General features: G+C 46.1%; 1 pseudogene; it reads left to right on the forward strand.

The window, feature by feature from the left end:
* The first annotated feature begins 9,839 nt into the window (after window positions 1-9,839).
* LOC112414397 (cytochrome c-like) lies at window positions 9,840-23,653 on the forward strand (annotated as a pseudogene).
* Window positions 23,654-24,466: the final 813 nt, after the last annotated feature.

Raw genomic sequence — 24,466 nt, forward strand, 5'->3', positions numbered from 1 at the left:
CACATTTATTAGCCATTCGTCAAGAATCTTCTGTATAGGAGAACAGAAGGGATAAAACACTTAGAGAACAAAAATATGGTGGGCAATCAGCAGACTCACAGCCTGTTGGGTGGTTTTCCCCATATGGGGACAGAATTAGGGCTGTGGAACTCAGAGATAGCACCTGCATTGTACCTCAAACCAGGCATCCTAGAATCAGAGGATTGTGGCTCATGGAGGGAATTTATTTTGCCCAAGGGGCTATAAAGCTGATCCAAGTCACTGACCTTTCAGTCCAGTGACCATTTTATCAATTTACATCACTACTCCAACACTCCTGGCATTTCTTCACCTGTAAAATGAAGAGAGAGATTGTTAAACTCTCTCTCCAAGATTCCTTCTCACTATATTAATTTACTGTTCCTTGAGTCATGAAAGACATATGGAAGCTGGGGTTAGAACCTAGGCCAGCATGGCCACTGTCCAAGGTTCTAAAGGAGAGTGAGGGCCTGTCCCTACAACCAGGCCCCCACAGCCAAGGGGAGGAGGGCACACTTGGCTTCAGAACCTCATTCCATCCACCCTAGAATCATTATTTCTACTATCTCATGGCTCCCCCACGTGCCAGGCTCTCGGTGCCCTCCCCAGCTAAGCCTTGGAAACCGTATATGACAGGGGCCTTTGGAGAGAAAACAGCAGTGGTGAATGGTATGTTAGCTTTGTTTTCTCACTGATGAGACACTGAAACTCTGTCCTAGGTTTGGGTGGTCCAGAAAAAAGAACGCCAAAGCTAAGCTCTCTCCATCAGCCATGATACCATATGATGGAGGAGGGGCACTCTCGGATATACTAAAGGGCACACGCACAAGCTGTGGTCAGGTTATTATCTAAGACCTTAGATGGGCTGGCTGTCAAGACCCTGTAGGAGCAGCTACAGCCAACAGAGTGGGAGACCAGGGATGTGGAAAAGATGGGCCAGGAAGGGCAGGAGATCCCATGGTCAGACTCACAACTTGGAATCAGTTGGGCTGGAGAACTGCAGGAGGGAAGGTAGATTTGAGGAGGCCAGAAGGTAAAATCCTGGGAAGTGCCTGATGTAATCATCTCCTTCCAATTTAGTTTTACATTCACCGAGCACTCCCTGTGTTACACGTGTGGTTTCATTTAGTTCGTTTTAGTGACACAATAAAGAATACAGCATTATTGCCACTTTACAACTAAGTAAACGTAGCCTCAGAGTGGTGGAGGGACTTGCCCAAGCTCTCTCAGGTTGGGGAGGGGACAGAAGTGCGTTTGGAATAAACTCTGTCTGCCTGTAAAACCCTCATTCATTCCAGAGCAAACACTCCCACCCCTGACTCTGAACGCAATGGAAACAGGGCTGGACTTGTCTGGAGTGAGTGGGGAGGGTGGGTACAGCAAGGGTGCTGAGTCCCTTCCTGCCACCTGACTTTTGTGCAAACACAGCACATTGAATTGGTATGACTTGGAAGCCTGTTTCTGGGAGAAGCTGGCATCTTATGGCTGACAGTGTCTCTAAGTGCCCATGGGAAAAGTGATGTGGGAATATCCACTGGTCGATTAATCAAAGGAGATTGGCCTTTGGGTCATACTTGGCCCTTAGGCCAGGAGTCATAAACACTGACTCACCCACCAGACGTATCTGGGACATTGAGTACTTTCTCTCTCTTGGTATCATGTGATTCCTTGAATACATAAGAGCCGTTTGTTGATCATCTACTGAACTCATTCAGCAAATGTCTATTGAGTGCCTACTAGGTTCTGGGCACAGTGAACCCCACAAAGTGGGCGATGACAGAGACCGGCCAGCCGGAATCCCGCTGTGCGCACTGTGCTGGTGGCCTCTGTAGCCACGTGGGGGCTCCCCTTTCACACTCTGCCCCCTCCTGCTGCCCAATTTCAGATGCTATGTCCCCCTCCCCCCCGCATCATTTGCTGGTCCTTGGTCTTAGAGCTGGGGCTGGGGATGGGAGGAGGGAAACAGCAAGCACATGGAAGACAAATCACAGAGCCAAAGTGGGGATCTTCCTCCTGTTTCTTACTTTAAGAAATGACAAGTTTACCGCAAATTAATTCAAGCTCAGTTCATACCTGAAGAAGAAAAGGGAGCTGGTTAGACTCAATTTCTTGGTCAGCTTTTCAAGCCTGGTATTAATCTATTCATCAGCTTCGTTCACCAGGAGAAATGACGCTGCTTCAGGAGTTTTCTAACTGAAAATAATGCCTCATTAAGTTAAACATATTAACCTGAGAACAGCACTGATGTCAGACAGACTAATGAATGTCATTATAGGGAATGCACAGTAGTCCTCGAGGGACCCAACCGGCCATTAGAAACCCTCTGCAAATGCACTCAGCTATTGTCCCAAGGATGTGGAATCTCGAGGGAGGGAGGGAGGGAGATGGGAAAGGAGCTGGTGTGGAGCTGCGGTCATCCCGGGGAGCGGTGCCCTGATGAATCCCTGCATCTTTGAATGCTGTGAGGGGCGCATGGCCAAGGGAGGCACCAAGTGTAAAGTGACTCGTTGTTGGGTCCAAAGGGAGGGACACTGGGTTTAGCTTCTAGAACAGGAGGGAAAGCAGAAGGCTCAGAGTTCAGACATCAGAACACTGGGTCCTGGTCCCAGGTCTCCTCATCACAGTGGACGAAATTTCATTCCAGCCCATCTTTTCGGAGCCGAGCGCTGTGCTGGGCATATTCACATGCATTGTATTCATGCAACCCTCACAGGATCCCAGGGAAACTGAGGCTCAGAGGAGTCAAGGGGCTTGCCCAATGTCACCAGTGAGTGGGTGGGAGATCTGAGACCGAGACCCAGCCTAGCTGACCCTGGTGGAGGCTTCCTCTTCCAACCTACCCGGCCTCTCCCTCCTGATGGTCTGTCTTCAAAGCCGTCCAGACTCCTTCTCCAGGACCCTGTAATTCCTTCATTACAGCTGTGCGGGACTCCTCTGGTCTGGAGCTGGTGTACCCCCTCGCAGAGGGAGTCCCGCTGTTCACGGAGGGGCGTGAGTTCCGATCACTATGGGCACCTGCTCTCTCGCAAGGTCAGCTCTGACAGCTCTGGCTGAGTGTTGTGGCTGCAACGTAATTGCACATTGGGCTACTTTATATGCTGAATGGAACAAATTCTGCGTGAAATGCTATGTTTAACTCCACTGTAATTATTTCTGCAATTATTTATTTAATTTTCATATCTCCTGTAAGTTCTTTGGTGGCAGGTTCTATCACTATCTTCGTCATTTTCTATTCTTTGGTGCCTGGCACATACAGTAGGCACATTTTAAGTATCTGCTGGGTGGTTGAATAAAGGATGCGCTGAAAGGGGGATGTGAGTTCTACCAGCTCAGTTTCTTTAGGCAGGGTGAAATACCTGTGGAATCTTAGGAACAAAGATAATGGTGAAGAGACGATTGAGAAGAGCCAAGGCACTGGAAGAAACACTGCAAAGCTATTGAGTCCCGCAGCTCTGCAGTGAGAGAGATGTGGTGTATCAGTTAGCTAATACTGCATAACAAACTACCCGGAAACTTATTGGCTTAAGATATAAGCATTTATTTAGCTCAGGAGTGTGTACGTAAGCTGGGTGCTTCTGCTGATGGGGTGGGTCTTCTTGATCTCGGTTGGGTTCACTCATGCACCTGCAGTCAGCTGTGGACTGGCTCAGGGCGGGGGCAGTCCCTGGTTTAGCATGGCCTCAGCTGGGATGGCTCATTTCTCTTTCATGTGGCCTCCTCTGACAGTGGGCCTGTTCCTATCTTCATGGTGAAGATAAAGGTACAAAAGAGGGAGTGAAAGCGCACAAAGTAGTTTTGAGACATGGGTTGGCGGATTGACCACATATTCTTATTTTCCATATTCTTGATGCTCTGTGTTAGAGGCTGGTTCTCTCCAGGAAGGGCTAGTTAGTTCCTAGAGATAGCAAGTGACTCCCCTGTGAGAATGCCTTTGATGTACAAACCAACCAATCCAGAGCCTCCAGCCCTGATCACCCCTATCTAACTCTCACATACCAAGTCAATATTCTTGCTGCCCTAAATCACCCCAAGCTAGGTGCTGTCAACCAGGGACCACCCCTATAGCCCAGAGCTGCCAAAATTACTCAGATTATCTAATCATAAGCTTACTCAGCATTCCTACCTTGCCTTGCCCATTTCTTCCCACAGAAGGCCGGAAAAAAGCTCTGGGCCATGCCTTCCCTTCTTCCCCTTCTGCTTCCTGACCCACCTCGGTGCTTCCCCATGTGGCCCTGCATGCAGTGCTATGCCTCATTTTTCTAGGGATCTATGCATTTAAACTTCCTCCCTTATAACATGTCTTCACGTCTTACCATACCTGGTTAAAATAACCCTGAGTATATTTTTAAAACTTGAAGTATAGTTGATTTACAATATTGTGTTAGTTTCAGGTGCACAGCAAAGAGATGCCATTATATATATATTTAGATTATTTTTCATTATAAGTTGTTATAATATATTGAATGTAGTTCCCTGTGCTATACAGTCGATCCTTGTTGCTTGTCTATTTTATGTATAGTAGTTTGTATCTGTTAATCCCACACCCCTAATTTATCCCCTCCCCCTCCCTTTCCCCTTTGATAACCATAAGCTTGTTTTCTATGCCTGTGAGTCTGTTTCTGTTTTGTATAGAGATTCTTTTGTACTATTTTACTAGCCAACAGGCAAATGAAAAGATGCTCAACACTGGGTACATTTTAACACAACTGGTACAGCAAAGCGGGGTGGTTTGACACTAGGTGGAGATGCTATGTCTTCAGACTGCCCTCTGCTTACTAACCGGACCCCACAGACAGCGGCCACTGCCCTGAGAGGCACAGCCAGGTGTTGGGGCGCATGCTGCTTGATGGTGACGGCATTGTGCTGTTTCTGTCAGGTGGTGCTGTGATCTCCCAACCGCAAATTGTGGAGCTCGAAAAGCTGAGTCCTCCCGGAGCTGTTGGTGGTCTAGAGTTTCAGGTGTTCAGGACAGAGCATCCAGGGGTGTGGAGGTGATTAGCTACTTCAGTTTCCCCAAGAGACCCCTCTGCAGGGGACAAGGAATGACTACACTTCTGGTGCTGTGGGACAAGTCTGACCAGCTGACTGGGCAGGACCTACAAGCCTTGGGGCCATCTGGGTCATTTCGATGAACGTGCTTAGTACCTGGGACGTTATATACTCCTGGTGACGGTCACCACCTCCCCTTTCCACTTGGAGCTTTGCGGAGTCACATTTGCGCCTGTTCTGTAGAGTAGTCGGGAAGTGCGCCACCTGAACCTTTGCCATGTGTCGAGGGTCCCATTTGCGGGGTCAGTGCGAGTTTCTCCTCCTCCGGGGAGTGCGATGCCCTGCAAACCTTGTGGTTCAGGCTGCAAGCTTCTCTGCTGTCATCTGCTTGCTGCTGTTGCGATTTGTTTCCCCACCCAGTGGGATATAGAAGGGCCCCCCCCACCCCGGACACCAGAGGCTCAATGTTTAATAAAAAAGGGGAAAGGAGGGCTTCCCTGGTGGCGCAGTGGTTGAGAGTCCACCTGCCGCCGATGCAGGGGACATGAGTTTGTGCCCTGGTCCGGGAGGATCCCACATGCCGCGGAGCGGCTGGGCCCGTGAGCCATGGCCGTTGGGCCTGCACGTCCGGAGCCTGTGCTCCTCGAAGGGAGACGCCACAACAGTGAGAGGTCTGCGTACCGCAAAATAAACAAACAAATAAACAAAAAACAAAAAAAAAAAGGGGGAAAGGAAAGGAACATCCCAGTCCTGGTTCCCTTCAGACCCCTCACTCCCCGAGGATATGGTTCAATTAATAAAAAAATGTAAAACATCTAATCAGTGTGCAAGGGCTCTCTGAAGTACTGCGTGTCAGTACCAGGGAATTCCACACTCAAAAGAAAAAAACTTGAAAAAGAAAGCTGATAGCACTGGTGCTGTCTCAGATGTAAACCCCAGCCCCTCTGAGCTTGAGTGGGATGCCCTAGAAAGGGAGGCCACCGCTCACAGCAGAGGCCACTGGGGACCACTCAGAGTCCAGCTAGTAAGCACCCTAAAGAAAAAGGAAAAAAAGAAAACTATGGTCAAAGACAGACATGAAAAAAAAAAAAAAGGAAAAGAAGTTACTCACCTAGAGATACAAGCCAGAGCCCATACCACACTCTTCTTCTTTATCAAACTCTCACACACCATGCCAATATTTCCCCTGCCCTAAATGACCCCAGAGCCAGTTACCAGGCACCTCGGGGTGACTCCAATAGTCCATAGTCTGCAAAAATTATTCAGACTGTCCAATTCTAAGGTTACTCAGCATACCTACCTTGCCCCACCCATTCTTTCTCACAAAAACCCTAATAAAGACTTTGGGCCATGCTCTCCCTTACTCTCCTTCTGCCTCCTAACCCACCCTAGTGCTTCCCCAGATGGCCCTGTGCAGTGTGCCCTGCTTCTTCTAGGGATCTGTGAGGATAAACTTCTTCCTTAATGACAATCATTTCTGTGTCTGCGTGTCTTACCATACCTGATGTTAAAAAAACAACAGCCCTTTACAATGTTGTGTTAGCTTCTGCTGTACAGTGAAGTGAATCAGCTATATGTATACATATATCCCCTCCCTCTTGGACCTCCCTCCTCCCACCCCCCATCCCACCCATCTGTGTCATCACAGAGCACTGAGTTGATCTCCCTGTGCTATACAGCAGGTTCCCACTAGCTATCTATTTTACCCATGGTAGTGTATTTATGTCAAATCTAATCTCCTAATTCATCCCACCCTCCCCTTCCCCCTCTGTGTTCACACATCCATCCTCTAATTGTACTCCAAAAAAAAAAAAAAAACCAGGATAACCAACAAGGACCTACTGTGTAGCACAGGGAACTCTGCTCAATATTATGTAACAACCTAAAATGGGAAAAGGATTTGAAAAAGAATAGGTACGTGTATATGTATAACTGAATCACTTTGCTGTACACCTGAAACTAACACACATATAGTTAATCCACTATATTCCAGTATAAAATAAAAAGTTTAAAAAAACACAAAAAGACAACAACCCTGGGCATATTTTAGGACAGCTGGGAACTGGCACATCACTTCTACCACATTCTATGGGCCAAAGCAAGTCACAGGGTCATCCCAGATTCAAGAGCTGGGGAAAAAGACCTCATCTCTTGATGGGAAGAGAAGCAAAGTCATATTTCAAAGATCAGGAGACAGATGCAGACAGAGAAGAAGTATGGTGGCCACTTTCCAATCTGTTTTTACACGTTTTAACATTTCATTATTCGCCATTTATATTCCTTATGAAAATTCTCAGCAAACTAGGAGTAAAAAGGAACTTTTGCAAACTGATAAAGAGAACCTGTGAAAGCCAACAGCTAACATACTTAATGGTGAAAGAGTGAATATTCTACCGCTAAGATCGGGAACAAGAGAAGGATGTCCTTTTTCAAAATCTGCTCTGTTCAACACTGTACTTAAGGGTCTAGCCAGTACAATGAGGTGTGAAAAAGAAATGAAATGCATCCACACAGGAAGGGAATAAGTAAAACTTTAGTTGCAGACAACGTGATCAGCTACGTAGAAAACCCAAAGGAATCTAAGTTATTAGAACTAATAAATGAGCTTAGCAAGGTTTCAGGATGCAAGGTCAATATAGAAAAATCAACTGTATATTTACTAGTAACGAACAATTAGAGATTGAAATAAAAACTACCATTTACAACAGCATCAAAAATTTTTAAATGCTCAGGGATAACTCTGAAAAAAGATGCATGAGACCTATACACTCTGGACTAAAAAAAAGCATCGGTGTGAGAAATTAAACAGGATCCGAATATATGAAGAGACATATACCGTTCAAGGTCAGGGGACCTAATATTGATGCGTCAGTTCTCTTGGTCAACTCAATCCAATTGAAAGTCCAACAGGCATTTGTTTTTTTTGGAAATGTACAAGCTGTTTTTAAAATTCATAGGGAAATGCAAAAGACCTAGAATAGTCAAAACACTGTGAAAAAGGATATATTTGGAGGATTAATGCTACTTAACTTCAAGACTTATAAGGCTCAAGGAATCAAAACAGTGTCATATTGACATATTTGTCAGAAGATCAATAGAGCAAGATAGAGGGCCCAGAAAGAGATCCATAGATATATGCACAACTGAATTTTGCCAAAGGTGAAAAGGAAATTCAGTAGAGAAATTGTTTTTTCATCAAATGGTCCTGGCACTATTGGATGTCCCTATGCAAAAAAGTGAGCTTCAGTTCATACCTTACATCACACAAAAACTTAATTTAAAATTGATTACAGATCTAAATATACATCCTAAAATGGTATAACTTCTAGAAGAAAACAGAGGAAAAAATCTTTGTGACCTTGGGTTAGGCAAACTTTCTTAGATGACACCAAGAGCATGATCTGTAAAAGAAAACACTGATAAATTGAAGTTAATGAAAGTTAAAAAAAAATTTACTCTTTGAAAGATAGTCAGAGAATTAAAATACAAGCCATGGACTCAGAGAAAATATTTGCAAAGCATATATCTGATAAAAGATTTATATCCAGAGTATATAAAGAACCCTCAAAACAAACAACTAATAAACAGTAGACAAAGGAGTTGAGCACATAATCAAAGAAGATCTGTGAATGGCAAATAAATAACACATGAAAAGATGCCAAACATCACTAGTGATTAGGAAAGCACGAATTAGAACCACAGTGAAATGCCTCTATAGACCTGGGGTATCACAATGGCTAAAATTTAAAAGATGGACCATATCAAGTTTTGCCCAGGGTATGGAAGAACTGGAATGCTCATACATTGCTGGTGGGAATGTAAAATCATACAGCCAATTTGGAGAACAGTTCGATAGTTTCTTACAAAGTTAAACACCTACCATATGATCTAGCTCTTCCACTCCCAGTTATTCACCAAAGGGGAACGTGAAAGTCCATAGCAACTTTAAATGTAATAGCCTCAAACTAGAAACAACCCAAATGTCCATTGACAGGTCAATGGATGGACAAATTCAGCATATTTATATAATGTGATACTACTTAGCAATAAAATAACTATCGATACATGCAACATGAGTGGATCTCAAAATAATTACACTGTTGCCAGATATAAAGGATCACATTGCTGTATGATTCTATTTACATAAAATTCTAGAAAATGCCAATTCATTGATAGTGACAAAAAGCGGATCCATGGCTGTCCAGGGATGGGGGCGGGGGAGAGCAGAGACGGACAGGAGAGAGGGATTATAAAGGAGCACATGGAGATTTTTGGGGGTGATGGGTACTTTGATTATCTTGATTGCAGTGATGGTTTCAAGGATGTATATAAAAAAACTTACTGGGCTTCCCTGGTGGCGCAGTGACTGAGAGTCCGCTTGCCGATGCAGGGGACACGGGTTCGTGCCCCGGTCCAGGAAGATCCCACATGCTGCGGAGTGGCTGGGCCCGTGAGCCATGGCCGCTGAGCCTGCGCGTCCGGAGCCTGTGCTCCGCAACGGGAGAGGCCACAACAGTGAGAGGCCCCCGTACCGAAAAAAAATAAACAAAAAACCTTACCAAATTGTATGTTTTAAATACATGCAGTTTATGTCAATTATATTATACTTCACTAAAGTATTACGAGACTAAACTGAAGTAACACATGTAGAACACTAAAAGGGTCAGGCACAATTTCCCAGTGGCTGGAAGCTGATGTCATTAAATTTTTTTTTTGGTTTTATTTTTTTAAACATCTTTATTGTGTCATGGGCTCGGGGGAGGGGAGGATAAGGTGGATGTGGTGCAGACTTAGAAAGAGGGGTTTGGTCACCAGGACAGGAGATACCGCGAATGGAGGCTTTTCGGTGAGCCCACGACACCCCCGTCCCAGGGAGAAGGGGCCTCAGTCTATGCTTTCCTCTGAGGATTGTTGTGGGGAGGGCGGGGGGGGGTAGGCAAGGTAGCCCTAGAGGAGGAGTTAGGTACATGGGGATCCCCCAACTCCCTGCTGTGTGACCTTGGGCAAGTTGCCTTCCCTCTCTGGGCCTCAGTTTCCTCATCTGTAGATGGGGGACAGTGATTTAAACAGCTCTTCCCTCACAGGGGGGTTGAGGACATGAGCCCTAAAAGCCATACAAATGGACACCCAGGAGTAGAGGGGCAGTGAGGGCAGTGGTCAGGGGCCAGGGGTGGAGTCGCCACACGTCTGGGATTTAGATACAAGCTATGACCTTGGGAAGTTCCATTCCTTAACTTCTCAGTGTCAGTTTCCTCAGCTGTGAAACAGGTTAACACAGTCCCTTCCTTGGAGAGTGGTGGTGAGAATTAATGAGGTGGCGCGCACAGCCTGGCGCACAGTAAGCCCCCAACCGACCGTGGGCGGTATCACTCGTGTTCTAAAGGGACGTGAATCGGAGGCACATTCATGCTCCTGGTCTCCGTCGACCCTGACTCTGACTTCTTATGTCTACAGAGCCTGGTCTCACTCTGCTTTGCTCTCTCTGCTTAGGGTACCCATACAATTTTTTCCCCCATTTCTTGGGAATGGCCCAGGGGAGGGAGAATGTGTTGTTGGTGTCTGGCGTTTGCACTACATTTCCCCAAAGAAGCCTTGTTTTCATGGTTAGTAGTGGTAGAAGCTGTTAGGACTTTTGGTCCAACCCCAGTCTATAACAGAGTTTTAGGGAAAATTATATTTTGAACTTCAAAAAAACTTTAGAAACATAACATTCCTAAATTCTTGGAGAAGAATGAATATCTGTCTTGCACCCCTGCATGCCAGGCATGGTCTAACTTCTTTGCATATGCTAATTTACTTAATTTTCACAATGATGCAATGAGATTGGTGGTATTAGTCTTATTTATTTATTTATTTTTTCTGGCATATAATTTCTTTTCTTTTTTTTTTTTTTTTAAACATCTTTATTGGGGTATAATTGCTTTACAATGGTGTGTTAGTTTCTGCTTTATAACAAAGTGAATCAGCTATACATATACATATGTTCCCATATGTCTTCCCTCTTGCGTCTCCCTCCCTCCCACTCTCCCCATCCCACCCCTCCAGGCTGTCACAAAGCCCCGAGCTAATATCCCTGTGCCTTGCGGCTGCTTCCCCCCAGCTATCTACCTTACTACGTTTGTTAGTGTGTATATGTCCATCTCTCTCTCGCCCTGTCAAAACTCACCCTTCCCCCTCCCCATATCCTCAAGTCCGTTCTCCAGTAGGTCTGCATCTTTATTCCTGTCTTACCCCTAGGTTCTTCATGACATTTTTTTCCCTTAAATTCCATATATATGTGTTAGCATACGGTATTTGTCTTTTTCTTTCTGACTTACTTCACTCTGTATGACAGACTCTAGGTCTATCCATCTCATTACAAATAGCTCAATTTCATTTCTTTTTAAGGCTGAGTAATATTCCATTGTGTATATGTGCCACATCTTCTTTATCCATTCATCCGATGATGGGCGCTTAGGTTGTTTCCAAAGTTAACCTTTTTGTGGGGAGAGGTAATTGAAGAGCCCTGTGAAGTTATAAGAAATAATACAGAGGTCTTTCCCTGTTCTTCCCCACTAAGCATAACTATCGTTGCTGGAAATGACAAGAGGACCAAAGGAGCACTCTGTAAAGTGGACAGAGGAAGGCAGACGGGTTAAGGGCCCCAGGACTGGAGGAATAACACGGCGGCAGGATGTCTCAGATCCCACCCACCCACAGAAGAAGGAGACCCAGGCTCAGTTTCTCTATTAGCCCCAACCTGGCCACAGAAGGCAACCCAGGTAAGCTCCTTCCTCACTGGATCTAACGGGAGCCCTGCCCACACTATCAGGTGACACTGGCCAGATGGATCCTACCACAGCCCCCAGCTGGGCAAGCATTCATCATCCTATAGGGGAATTGATATTTAGCTGAATTTTAAAAAAAGAAAGGAATGAGAGAGATCTTGTGTACCCTTTGTCCAGTTCCCCCCAATGGTAACATCCTCTAAAACTGCAGGACTATATCACAATCAGGAGACTGACATTGATACAACCCACCCACCTTACTCAGATTTCCCCACTTTTCACTTGTACTCATTCATGAGTATGTGTGTTTATGTGGTACGGCCGGGGGTGGGGCCTCCTCTGCCCACTCTGACCCACTGTGGCCACACCAAAATGGTGGCCCCTACCTGCCCTGAGCTACCCCTCTTCCAGCCGGCTGCCACAGTTTAATGACTCCGTCTCCATGTTCCAAATTGAGATTCCCAAGAGGGGAGATCTGCTGACTTGGCCAGTGTGGACCAGGTGTCCATCTCAATACTGTTAGTCAGCTGAGGGTTGCTGGTGTGGGAGCAGGAGAAGGGCTTCGGGGCTGTGGGCTGAGCAGGGAGGAGTGGGTCAGGAGAAAAGAATCAGTATTTCTAAAATGATCGGAGTTACGGTCCTTATTTTTCAGATAAGGAAATTGAAGCTCAGAGAGGTACAGTGAGTTGCTAAAGATAGCACAGCTAGCAAGCTGGGTAATCGCGATTTATACCTGAGGTTCAGCTGCAATCCAGACCGCAACCCTCAACACCTCTGGCTTTTCCGTCTCTTCCTCCCATCTGCTCCTCTCACCTGCTGCTTCCTGCTGGGCCAAGCAGAGCAGGAAACAGGGAAAAATGACTCCCCTGAGGTGAGAGATAATGGGGGCAGCTCCTGGGGCCGGTGAGGGTGAAAGTCCTGTCGCTCGCTGCCCCCTCAGCACCTGGGGCATCTGCAGATTCCCCCAGAGCCCTGCACCTGACACCGAGGTTGCCCCTGCTCTCCTTCCAGAGCGGGCCTGAGGAAGTCAGTGCACCTGACCGTCATGCTCAATTATTCATGCCAGTAAGAGTTTAATTAAAATTTCACGACAGTCATCATGTTTCACCCAAACAGCTGATGATGGCCTTGGAGTTTTGCCCGAGTCCAGCGGTCCCACAGCAGAGATCTTCATCTGAAGCCTTCCAACCCTCACAAATCAGTTCTGACGACAAGCCCTCTTGTGACTGTCGGCAGATGCAGCACCCTGGTGACTGTGGTTGAAGAAGGCCCTCGCCAGAGCAGGGCTGTGGGGTCTGCTGGTCACTTGGTCCTGGCCTCTGGTTCCAGGAGACAGTCTCTGACATTTACCCAGCGAGATCCATGGGATGAGTCCAGGTAAACAATGGCCAAGGATGTAAGAAGGGAGACTGCAGAGTGGGTTGTACCTGGAGGTTACAGAAAACCACATCCCTGCAGGGGCAGTGGGAGGGAAGGAATGTGTGTGCATCCCCTTCAGGGTGTCTTAGGGTTAGGCAGGTGACCTTGGGGCAGGTCCTCAGTTTCCCCACTTGGCAGGTGGAGCTGATGAACCCTCCTCCACAGGGCACTTGCGGGGGTCACAGGAGGGGCTGTGGGAAGCTCTGAGCACGCTGTCTGCACACAGTAGCTGCTCAGATAAGTGGCTGTTGACTTGAATTGGGTGCCAGATGACTTGCTGAGCTGGGTGAGTGGTGATGGGGAGCCCTGGCCTCCAGCCCTCCCCGTCCCACCACTGATGGTCTGCGGAGGCTCTGGGCACCACTGGGCAGTGGGAGAGTGGGTCTACATGGAGGCCGACCAGACATGGAGACTCAGGGATGTGGGCAATAGACTTTCCTGCTCAAAGAGACAGCAGCATTTTGGAGGCAGCCCCAGCCATGGCTGATAGGAGGCCAGACAGCATTTAGAGAAACTGGGGCAGGTTAGAGATGGCCAGCAAGGTCAGCCCAGGCCTTCCAGCAACAAAACAGAGCAAGGGTGTGTCCTGCAGGCAGGTGGAGCTCCACCCGCTGTGGGGCCCAGGAGCCGGTGGTGAGGGGAGATCCTGACTCGGGGTGAAGAAGGACATGCATAAGATCTGAGAAGAGGGGCAGTGCCTGAGCCCAGAGCTCAGCTCAGGCCCTGGGAATGAGTGCAGCAGACCCTGCGGTACCCATCCATATCCCCTCTGTACCCACCGACGCAGGGACCGCTGATAGAATAACTGGGGGTGTTCAGTGTAGTGTAGGCTCTGGGAGATAGCAAGGATTCTATGAGAGGGGCTGCTTAGGACCCGGGGAGGAAACAGATCTCATCCTGGGAAGAAGCCATGGCAGAGTGAAAGGAGCAACTGGACTCAGAACAGCGAGATCTGGGTTCTGGGCCCAACTCAGTCTCCAGATCACTGTGTGACCTGAGGCAAGTCACATGACCTCTCTGCACATCTGCAGAACAAGGCGCTTCTAAGAGCCCTCCCAGAGCCTTGACTCTAAAGAGTTCTATGTGAATGCTCCCGTCCAACCCCCACCTTAAATATGACCCGTGGCTTCCCAGCTCAAACCTGCCTCCTGCCAGAAGGCCAGTCAGCACCAGGAACCCACAGGGTGAGTCAGCAGCCCTCACGGTCGCTGCGTGATGCAGGTCTGGCAGTGACAAAGCTGCTCGGTTCATTAAAATCTGGGGATAATGTGCCCTCGCCCTTGGAGATGCCATTACGGGGTGGTTTCTGCAGCTTCCTCCTTGGGAGGGAAGAGAACGGGGAGAAGGGGCAGCGGGAGATGAACCTGACTCACACCCCTGGGGGAGAGGCTGACATGGCAAAGTTTTATGCTGGTCTCAGCTTGGAGACTTAGATGCTGGAGGGGAGGCAGCCATTAGGCTCTTTCATCTCCTGTGACAGGAACCTCAGTGCGTAAACCTGGCTTGAGCTCAGAAGGGATTTATTGGTTTTATGCCACTGACAAGCTCAGGGATGAACCTTTAGTTCCACTTTGTTGCAGGGGCTCAAATGATGCCACCAGGATGTTCTCCATCTTTTAGCGTCTCTCCCCCATGCAAGGCCATGCTCAGATCTCACTTCTTGGAGGCCAGATGGTTTTCCATCCAGACTGGAGTCCAGCAGAGAAGAGAGAGCTTCCTCAACAACTAATCAAAAGTCCTGGGCCGATTCCCATTGGCTCCAAGGGTCACACACCTATCCCTGAACTGATCTGGGTCAGTGGGAAGGAATGTGGTGATTGGCTTAATCCAATCAAGAAAGATCCTGCAATCTGGAGGTGGGGTTGATCCAGCCAAAGCCTGGGATGGGCTGAGAGTAGGGGAGGGGGAAATTCTGGGGGAAATTACAGCTTTACTAGTAAAAGGGTGACAGGATACCGGATGGCAACAGCCTACAGATATCCTCCACTGGGTTAGGGTAGAGGGCAAGAATAGCTAATGCATAAAATCAAGAGGAATAGTGGGAGAAAAGCCTAATATCCTTGAAGCATGGCTGATCTTAATTCATCTTCCCAATAGTCTAATTAGAGTGTGAGTATTATTATCCTAAATCCAGAATCCTATATTTTAGTGTTGGAAGGATCTTCAAAAGCACCTGGTCTGACATCCTTGTGTTTAGAGATGAGGCAACAGACCCAGAAACGTTAAGTGACTCCCTCAGGGTCACATGGTTCATTAGTAGAAGACTCAGGTCTTCCCAGACAGGTCGGTCCAGCCGGTGCCCATCTCCTCAGAGGTGCTGCTGAATTACAGTGAACGCGGTGCAAGGGGTGCAAGGCCACGCGGTGCAAGGCAAGCCTGGCTCTCACGCAAACCAGGCAGGTCAGCCTACATGGGCTAGAGTACATCCTGCCTTGGGTGAGTGGAAAAACGGGTCCCTCACCACCTCCCTGCCCCCAACCCCCCAGCATGGGCCGGTGTCTCAGTAGATACACCCAGCTGCGCCCTGCTGGAGACTCTCTCAGAGGATCCTGGGGCTCTTCACGTTTCACACTCCTGATTGGTAGCTGACCCCAACCTCTGCCACCTCACCCTGCCTCCCTGCAGGTCTGTGAAAGCAGAAAAATTAACTCCAAGAGTATGAAAAATGGTGAGACTCTTCATGGTCATCTAGCCAAAACCCTGCATTTTATAGGAGGCAAACTTAGGCTCAGAAGAGGAGGGGCATTCCAAGGCAGGCAGAGCGATCCGGGTAGAAGGGCTCCTGGCTCCCAGTCCGATGCTTTCCCACCACCCCGCTGGCCTTGCTGGTTGCATGAGCCCTGAGCTGCCCTTCTTGTGGCCTCTGATGGGGACTATCAACCAGCCACGTATTTACACACGGACAACCTCTCTCCCTTAAACAGTATCACACTTTGCAAGGTGTGTTAAACATGAAACAAATGAGGGCCAGAAAGCAGTTGGGGGTTGTCCAAGGTCAGCTGCCAGCAGTCAGAGGTCAGGGCCAACCCCCTGTGTCTCAGGACAGAAGCCTTTAAAGAGTTTGTGTCACTTACCCTCCTTGATCCCTGCAAGGCTGGAGTCCCTGTAACTGTTGCCCTGGTTATAGATGAAATAATGGGGCTCAGAGGGGCCCAGCCCTCTGGGCTCCCTCACACAGCTGGTCAGTGGTGATGGGGGTTGGGCCCGTGTGCCTGGAGTCCAGTCTGGTACCCTGTCACCCTGCACACTGCCACTTGTACAGCTGGGACTGGCCTTCCTGAGAGTAACTGGAACCTGATCAGTGGAGCTCTAGACAAGTCAGGGGTTATTTTTCTCACTCAGTGAGGCGGGATTCACTCAGTGAATCACTGGGCTGGGAGGTGGTGAAAGCCCAGCAGCTCCAAGATACCATCTGGCCAGCTTCCTCCTGTATCTCCCCTCAGTGTCCTCAGGGTGTGCGGACGCCCTTGGGGTCACAGCGTGGCTGCTCCACCTGGGCCCCCTTTCAGGCTGGGCAGCTGGCGGTCCTCTGGGAGAAGCCAGAGGCCCCTGCCCTTCCAGGGAATTTCCCAGAATGCCCCACAGCCACCTCTGCCCCGTCTCATTGGCGGGAGCTGTGTCACGTGACAGCCTGCAGAAGGATGGGAAATGTAATGTTTTTAAGTAGGGGAAATTGTTGTCCTGGACAAAATAGGGATCGTGTCAGGAGGAAAGAAGAGGAGGGTGACTATTGGTGGGCAGCCTGCCGTCTCTGCCCCAACATTTACAAACTCATTTTCATGTTTGCTACCTCCCTGGATCCACACAAGCATGTTTGTTGTGATCAGGCAGTGAGAGGCTGAGCCACTTGCCTGGGACCCCACAGGAGTGGCCTGAGGAAACAGGCTAGAGCGCGGCTCCCTGCAGCTCCCCAGATCTGCCCTCCGGCCCCGCGTTGTCTGCTCTCTCCTCTCTCGCCATCCCAATTCTCCGCTTCTCCAGCTCCCCAGACCAGCTGGGGTCAGCACATTCCTGCAGGCTGAAGATGAGAGGCCAATTGTTTATCGCTTCTGGTTCTGACACAGACATACTTTCAGCCTGAACTACCTTGAGCAGGTCTGCTGTGGAAAGTCCAAACTCAGACCAACCCCCTGGCGTTACACTCCCTCTCTCACACCCTGCTGGTGGGATATTCACTGGGGTAACCTTAGCGGAAGACAGTTGGGTAGTGTCCATCAAAATTCAAAATGCAGGGCTTCCCTGGTGGCGCAGTGATTGAGAGTCCGCCTGCCAATGCAGGGAACATGGGTTCGTGCCCCCGTCTGGGAGGATCCCACATGCCGCGGAGCGGCTGGGCCCGTGAGTCATGGCTGCTGAGCCTGCACGCCCGGAGCCTGTGCTCCGCAACGGGAGAGGCCACAAGAGTGAGAGGCCCGCGTACCGCAAAAAAAAAAAAGAAAATAAATAAATAAATAAAAAATAAAATAAAATTCAAAATGCACATGTCCTTTGTCTCAGCAATTTAACTGCTAGGAGTTGATCATTCTGAAATACGCTAGAGTACAAAGCTATGTAAGGACCTTCACTACAATGTTATTTGTAATAGCAAAATTGGAGAAATCTAAATGTCTATCAGTAGGAGACTGGTTACTTAAATTATGGCACATCCATACCACTGAGTATGGAGCAGCCATTAAAATGATTGAATTTGGTCTCTATGATCTGACTTGGGAGAATGTCCATGATGTGTTTTTGTTTTGTTTTGGTTTGGTTTTTTGCTGTATGCGGGCCTCTCACTGTTGCGGCCTTTCCCGCTGCAGAGCACAGGCTCCGGACTTGCAGGCTCAGCGGCCATGGCTCACGGGCCCAGCCGCTCCACGGCACGCGGGATCTTCCCGGACCGGGACACGAACCCGTGTCCCCTGCATCGGCAGGCGGACTCTCAACCACTGCGCCACCAGGGAAGCCCCATGATGTGTTTTTGAATAAAGAAAGTAGACTGATGAAAAATACAAATAGCATTATAAAGATTCTAATCATCTTGGTTTGTATACAGATAAGTGAGTATCTGGAAGGATATGTGCCTGTGTGGGAGACTCTCAGGAAAATTCCTCATGCATTGAGGCCCTCTCATTACATGAACTCTATGTCCCTTATCCAAGCCATTTGTGCCTGAGATCCCTTCCCTTTTTGCCTACATCAGTAATGTCCCCATCTCTTCTGGATCATTCCAATTAGTGTACAAACACACCATTAATTCTCTAATCCTCCCCAAATAAAAACAAGTCAATATTCAACCTCTTCTGCTACTTTTGTTTCCCTTTACAATAAAACAAAAGTCACGATTATTACTATCTTTAATTCCCCTCCTCCTAGTTTCTTTTCACTGCACTCGAATTGGATTTCATCCCTTCATACTCCACCATAACTGCCCTTGTCAAGGTCATCAATTACCTATGCACCGATAAATCCAATGGTCAACTTTCAATGACATTTGACCTATCAGTATTTGGAATAGTTGCTCATGGCTCTCAAACCTTCCCTCCTCTCTGCTCTGGGATCCCACCCTCTCTTGGTTTTCCCTGCTTCCCTGGTTACTCCTCCTCCATCTCCTTTGCTCGTTCTTTCTTGGCTTCTCAACCTGTAACCCTTGAGTTATTCTAGAGTTCTGCCGTTGGTTCTCTTCTCCTTATCCTCCCTCACCCCCTTGGGGACTTCACCAGACTTGTGGCCTTTACATGCCATTCATATGCTGATGGCTCCCAAATGTACATCTCAACCTGGACCTCTCCCTGAACTCTAAGCTTATACATCCAGGTGTCTATTCATTCCTTCCTCCCTACCTTCCTGGCCTCCAGCCTCCCTTCTTCCCTTTCTTTCTTCCTACCTACCTCCTTCTTCTCCCTCTCTTTCTTTCTACCAAAAATCATATATTATCTCTATAATTTGTGCACGCAAGCTCATGCGTGTGTGTGAAACACCCTTACAAGCAAGAACTATTTCTAACAGAAAGCAATTCCACGCTTTACGAAAAAGATTTCCAGAGCCTTCCTTGAAATGCTACACTCTCCAGAGAGCTACAGAAAATGATTTTGATTTATAAACCCGTTTCTTTTATGCTCCAATGCAACCCTTAAAAACCTTCTCAATTTCTGTTTCAAGTTCTGTCCAATTCAACCAGTATTTTCCCATGTTCTTACTAAGAGCTGGGTGCTGTGCTTGGCACTGTGGGGGGACAGAGATGAATAAGATCCATGTTCCAAGGGAAACTGACACTGTCAACTCTCTTACAGAGAAGGCTTTTAAGAAGAACTTACCTGGGCAGCTGATGCCACAGGAAATGTAACAAAACAATGAATAAATGCCCCTGGTTTCTGACAAAAATTCTTTCCTTGATTGGACACTAACCTGGTTCCTCTGAACTCTCCTTTTGACTAAGCCTAACCTTAGCTCTAAAGAATTGAACAAAACACTAACAGTTTCTAACAGCTCAAGGCCACATCCCTAGGATGTCCTTAGCCCCTCTTAAAGAGCCTGCCTGACGAAGCTCAAGGATGCCCAAAGAAGTTTTGTTTCTTCCAGCCAACACCTGAAGATATGGCTGCTGTCTCCCAACCTTCATGGGAGGGCAGGAGCCTAACTCAGTGAGTGCCACTTAGCAAACCCAGATGGGTTTTACGTGGACCAATCTTCCTTCCCACTCTTTGTAATTTTTCACTTTCCTGACTCTGCTCGAGACCCTGCCATTGCCTCTCTTCCTCATCATTCTCCCTTTAAAACACTCAATCACCTCTGCACAGATTGGGGTAGAGCTCAGCTCTTGCCCTTAGTGTCAGTAGTTATTGAATAAATTCTGTTTTCACTGCTGTAACTAATGTCTGGCTGTGTTTATCTTCAACATCTCTCAGGCTGGAGGGGCAGCCAGAAGGGGTATAACTATACACAGAAGGGTAGCTGAGGGATGGCAGGGGGAACAGCTGCCAAAGTCACCTAGATTTTCTCCTATGTTTTCTTCTAGAAATTTTATAGTTTGCATTTTACATTTAGGTCTATGATCAATTTTGTGTTAATTTTTGTGAAAGATGTTAAGGTCTGTGCCTGGGTTCATTTGTTTTTGCAAATAGTTATACAATTATTCCAGCACCATTTGTTGCAAACACTATTATTTTTCCATTGACTTGCCACGCCCTTTTGTAAAAAACCAGTTGACTATTTTTATGTGGGTCTATTTTGGGGCTCTCTATTCTGTTCCACTGATCTAAGTGTCTAACTTTCATTGTCTTGAAAACTGTAGCTTTATAGTTAATCTTGAAATTGGATAATGTGAGTCTTCCAACTTTGTTCTTTTTCAGTATTATGTTTCCACATAAATCAGCTTGTTGATATCTACAAAATAACTTACTGGGATTTTGACTGGTGTTGCATTGAGTCTATATGTCAAGTTGAAAAGAATTGATGTCTTAACAATATTGAACCTCAGTTCATGAATATGGACTGTCTCTTCTACTTAGACCTGCAAAAGTTTCTTTTATCTCTGTTTTTTAGTATATAGATCCTGAACATATTTTGTTATATATATACCTAAGTTCTTTGGTTTTTTGGTGCTATTGTAAGTGATATTTAAAAAATTCAAATTCCATTTGTTCATTGCTGGTATGTAGAAAAGCAACAGACTTTTGTATATTAACCTTGTATCCTGTGGCCTTGCTATACTTATTTTAGGTTTTTTTTTTTGCAGAATTTTGGTGATTTTCTGTAAAAAACCATGCCAACTATGAATGAAGACAGTGATATATACGCTTTTAATTTTTTTTCATGTCTCATTGCACTAGTTAGGATTTCCAGTATGATGTTGAATAGGAGTGATAAGAAAGAAGATATCCTTACTTTATTCTTGATCCTAATCTCACCATTAAGTATTGATATGATGTTGGCTGTAGGTTTTTTGTAGATGTTCTTTATTGTGTTGAATAAGTTTTCCTCTATTCCTAGTTTGCTGAGAGGTTTCTGTGTTTGTTTTTTTTTGAATGATGATGAATAGGTATTAGATTTTGTTAAATGCTTTTACTGCATCAATTGATATGATTTTTCTTCTTTAGCCTTTTGCTATGGTGGATTACACTGACTGATTTTCAAATGTTGAACTATCCTTGCATTTTCAAATGTTAACAGTTCTTGACAATACAGAGTCTTCCAGCCCATAAACCTGGAATAAAATCCACTTGTTTGACATATTCATCCTTGTTATACGTTGTCAGATTTGATTCGCTAATACTTTCTTGATAATTTTTGTGTCTGTTCGTAAGAGATATTGATCTGTACTTTTCTTTTGTTATAATGTCTTTTTTTTAGGTATTGGGATACTATTGACTTCATAGGATGAATTAAGATGTGTTCCCTCTGTTTCTATTTTTTGGAAAAGTTTGTAGAGAATTGGCAATATTTCTTCTTTAAATGTTTGGTAGAATTCACCTGCAAAACCATCTGTTGTTTGCTTTTTTGGAAGACTTTAAAAGAATTATTGATTTGATTTCTTTAATAGCTGAAGGGCTATGCAGGTTATCTATTTGCCTTTCTGTGAGCGTTGGTAGTTTGTGTCTTTCAAGGAGCTGGTCCATTTCAGCTAAGTTATCAAATTTGTGTGCATAAAGTTGTTTCCTTATTATTCCCTTAGTATCTTTTTGATGTCCATGGGATCAGTACTGATGACCATTTTTTCATTTCTGATATTGGTAATTTGTACATTCTCTCCTGTTTTCTTGTTCAGCCTGGCTAGAGAAGAGAAAAAAGCTCCTTAAATGATGAAACCATAAACTTCAAGGTCAGGTTTTACTAGTTTTTTGTAGATTTTTTTGCTCTCTGGCACATGAAATGTTTCAGGAACATAATAATTGCATAATGTATTGAGTTGTCATATCTCAAAATGACAGAAGTTTTGAATACTACAACCCCCTGATCTTAAGAAGTTTGGAATTTTAACTTTCAGCAAGTCATTAACAATTAACTGAGCATCTACTATGTGGCAGGCACTGTGCTGGGCCCTGGGATACAATGGTGAGCAAATTAGACATGTTTCCTATCTTCATGGTGACTGGTCTAACATGAGTCATGATATCACAAATAAATAAAAAGTTGCTACTGGGATAAATTATATAGGGAGAAAGGGTCTATGATACCAATTCATAGAGGAATTTGACCAAGCTCAGGAAATCAAGGAAGGCTTCCACAAGGAAGAGACAATGGAGCTGAGGTCTCAAGATTGAGTAGAAGGTACCTAGGCAGAAAGTGAAATGTGTTTCTGTAGGGGTGATAGCACATGCAGGGGCCCTGAGGTGAGAAGGACTACATCAATATTAAGTCTTGAAAGAAGGCCAGTGTATTTGGGGAGGACATAAGGCATTGAAGAGTGTTGGGAACTGATGCTGGAGAGGGCAAGGCCTGGCCAGGATGGAGTTGGGCCTTTATTCTAAGAGTTGTGGGAGTTGTTCCTGCTAAGACTGGTCCAAAACACTAAGACCACTCTCCAGCTCCCTCTTCTTTTCTCAGAAGGAAATGGGAGCTGGCAGAGAACTGTGTTCATCACCTATTGTCTTCCTCATTTAGCCAGCTCTGTGGGGCATTCTCATGTAGTTGTTTCTTTTAAATAGTTTTATTGACATATAAGTTATAATAAAATTCACCCATTTTAAGAATATGATTCAGTGATTTTTAGTAAACTTCAAGAGTTGCGGAGAAAGTGGACATCCAACTTGTATTGGAACTTTCGTATCACATATGACAAAGGAACAATTTCAAAGTGGGTGATGTGGAGAGGGGCAAGACGATTTTTCAGCAGTGTGTCCAGTGCCCTACCGTGGAAAAGGGAGGCAAGCACAAGACTGGACCAAACCTCCATGCTCTATTTGGGCGAAAAACAGTTCAGGACCCTGGATTCTCTTACACAGATGTCATCAAGAACAAAGGCATGGGGCTTCCCTGGTGGCGCAGTGGTTGAGAGTCCGCCTGCCGATGCAGGGGACGCGGGTTCGTGCCCCGGTCCAGGAAGATCTCACATGCCGCAGAGTGGCTGGGCCCGTGAGCCATGGCCGCTGAGCCTGCGCGTCCGGAGCCTGTGCTCCGCAACGGGAGAGGCCACAGCAGTGAGAGGCCCGCATACCAAAAAAAAAAGAGAAATCTGTTGAGGTTCTGATTTAAACATTGCTAAAGTAAGCAGAATCGTGTGTGTCTCCTGCCCTTCCTGTGAAAATTGTAATTCAGAGTAAACAAACAGCTGAACAGAGGTTTCTTCCTTGTAGAAGAGTTACAGCCAACAAATAAAGAAGAAATTATCAAAAAAAAAATAAAAGAACAAAGGCATCACTGGGGACTATTTGGAGAATCCTAAGTAGTACATCCCTGGAACAAAAGTAATCTTCACTGGCATTAAGAAGGCAGAAAGCGTAGACTTAGTAACTTCTCTCAGAAAAGCTACTAATGAGTAACAGATGGCTACTGCCCTATTTATTACGGCACAGAAATGTCTATGGCCTTTTTATGCATACCGTATCTAAACTGATCTCATATACCAGAATTCAGATGATGAATGGCTGCTAGAATATTTCTGTTGGACAGTCCTGATTTAAATAGGATTGGCTTGTGGCTAAACGATGATCAGCTTTTTGAATTTTGATAGTAATTCTGGTTCAGCAAGGGCTGTCACTGTTTTCCCCTTCTAAAGATATGATTGCTTGCAGTTAATCCCCACCTTCCCCTCCCCTCCAAACACACATAATGTCCCAGGCATTCGAGGTCTGATTTCTGTCTCTGTAAGTTTGCCTTTTGTGGACTCTTCATATAAAGGGAGTCTTACTGTATGTAGTCTTTTGCATCTGGCTTCTTTGCATAATATATTCGAGGTCATTCATGTGTAATATGTGTCAGTAGCTCTTCCTTTTTATTGCTGAGTGGTATCCACTGGATGGATACGCACATTTATGTATCCACTCAAATTTGATGGACGTTTGGGCTGTTCTGCATTTTGGTTGTCATGAATAATGCTGCTGTGAACGTCTGCATCTGAATCTTTTTGTGAACATAGGTTTTTTATTTCTTTTAGGGAGATTCCTGGGAATGGAATTGCTGGGTATTATGGTAAGTTTATGTTTAGCTTTTTAAGAAACTGCCATACTGTTTCCCGAGAGTAATTATACTATTTTACATTTCTACCTGCAGTATGAGAGAGTTTCTATTTCTCTACTTCTTTAAGTGGGTGTGAATTGGTATCTCACTGCTGGTTTTAGTTTGCATTTACCTAA

The sequence above is a fragment of the Neophocaena asiaeorientalis genome, unplaced genomic scaffold (genome assembly GCF_003031525.2).
Source record: "Neophocaena asiaeorientalis asiaeorientalis breed wild unplaced genomic scaffold, Neophocaena_asiaeorientalis_V1.1 scaffold79, whole genome shotgun sequence".
In the NCBI taxonomy this organism is placed as follows: Eukaryota; Metazoa; Chordata; class Mammalia; order Artiodactyla; family Phocoenidae; genus Neophocaena; species Neophocaena asiaeorientalis.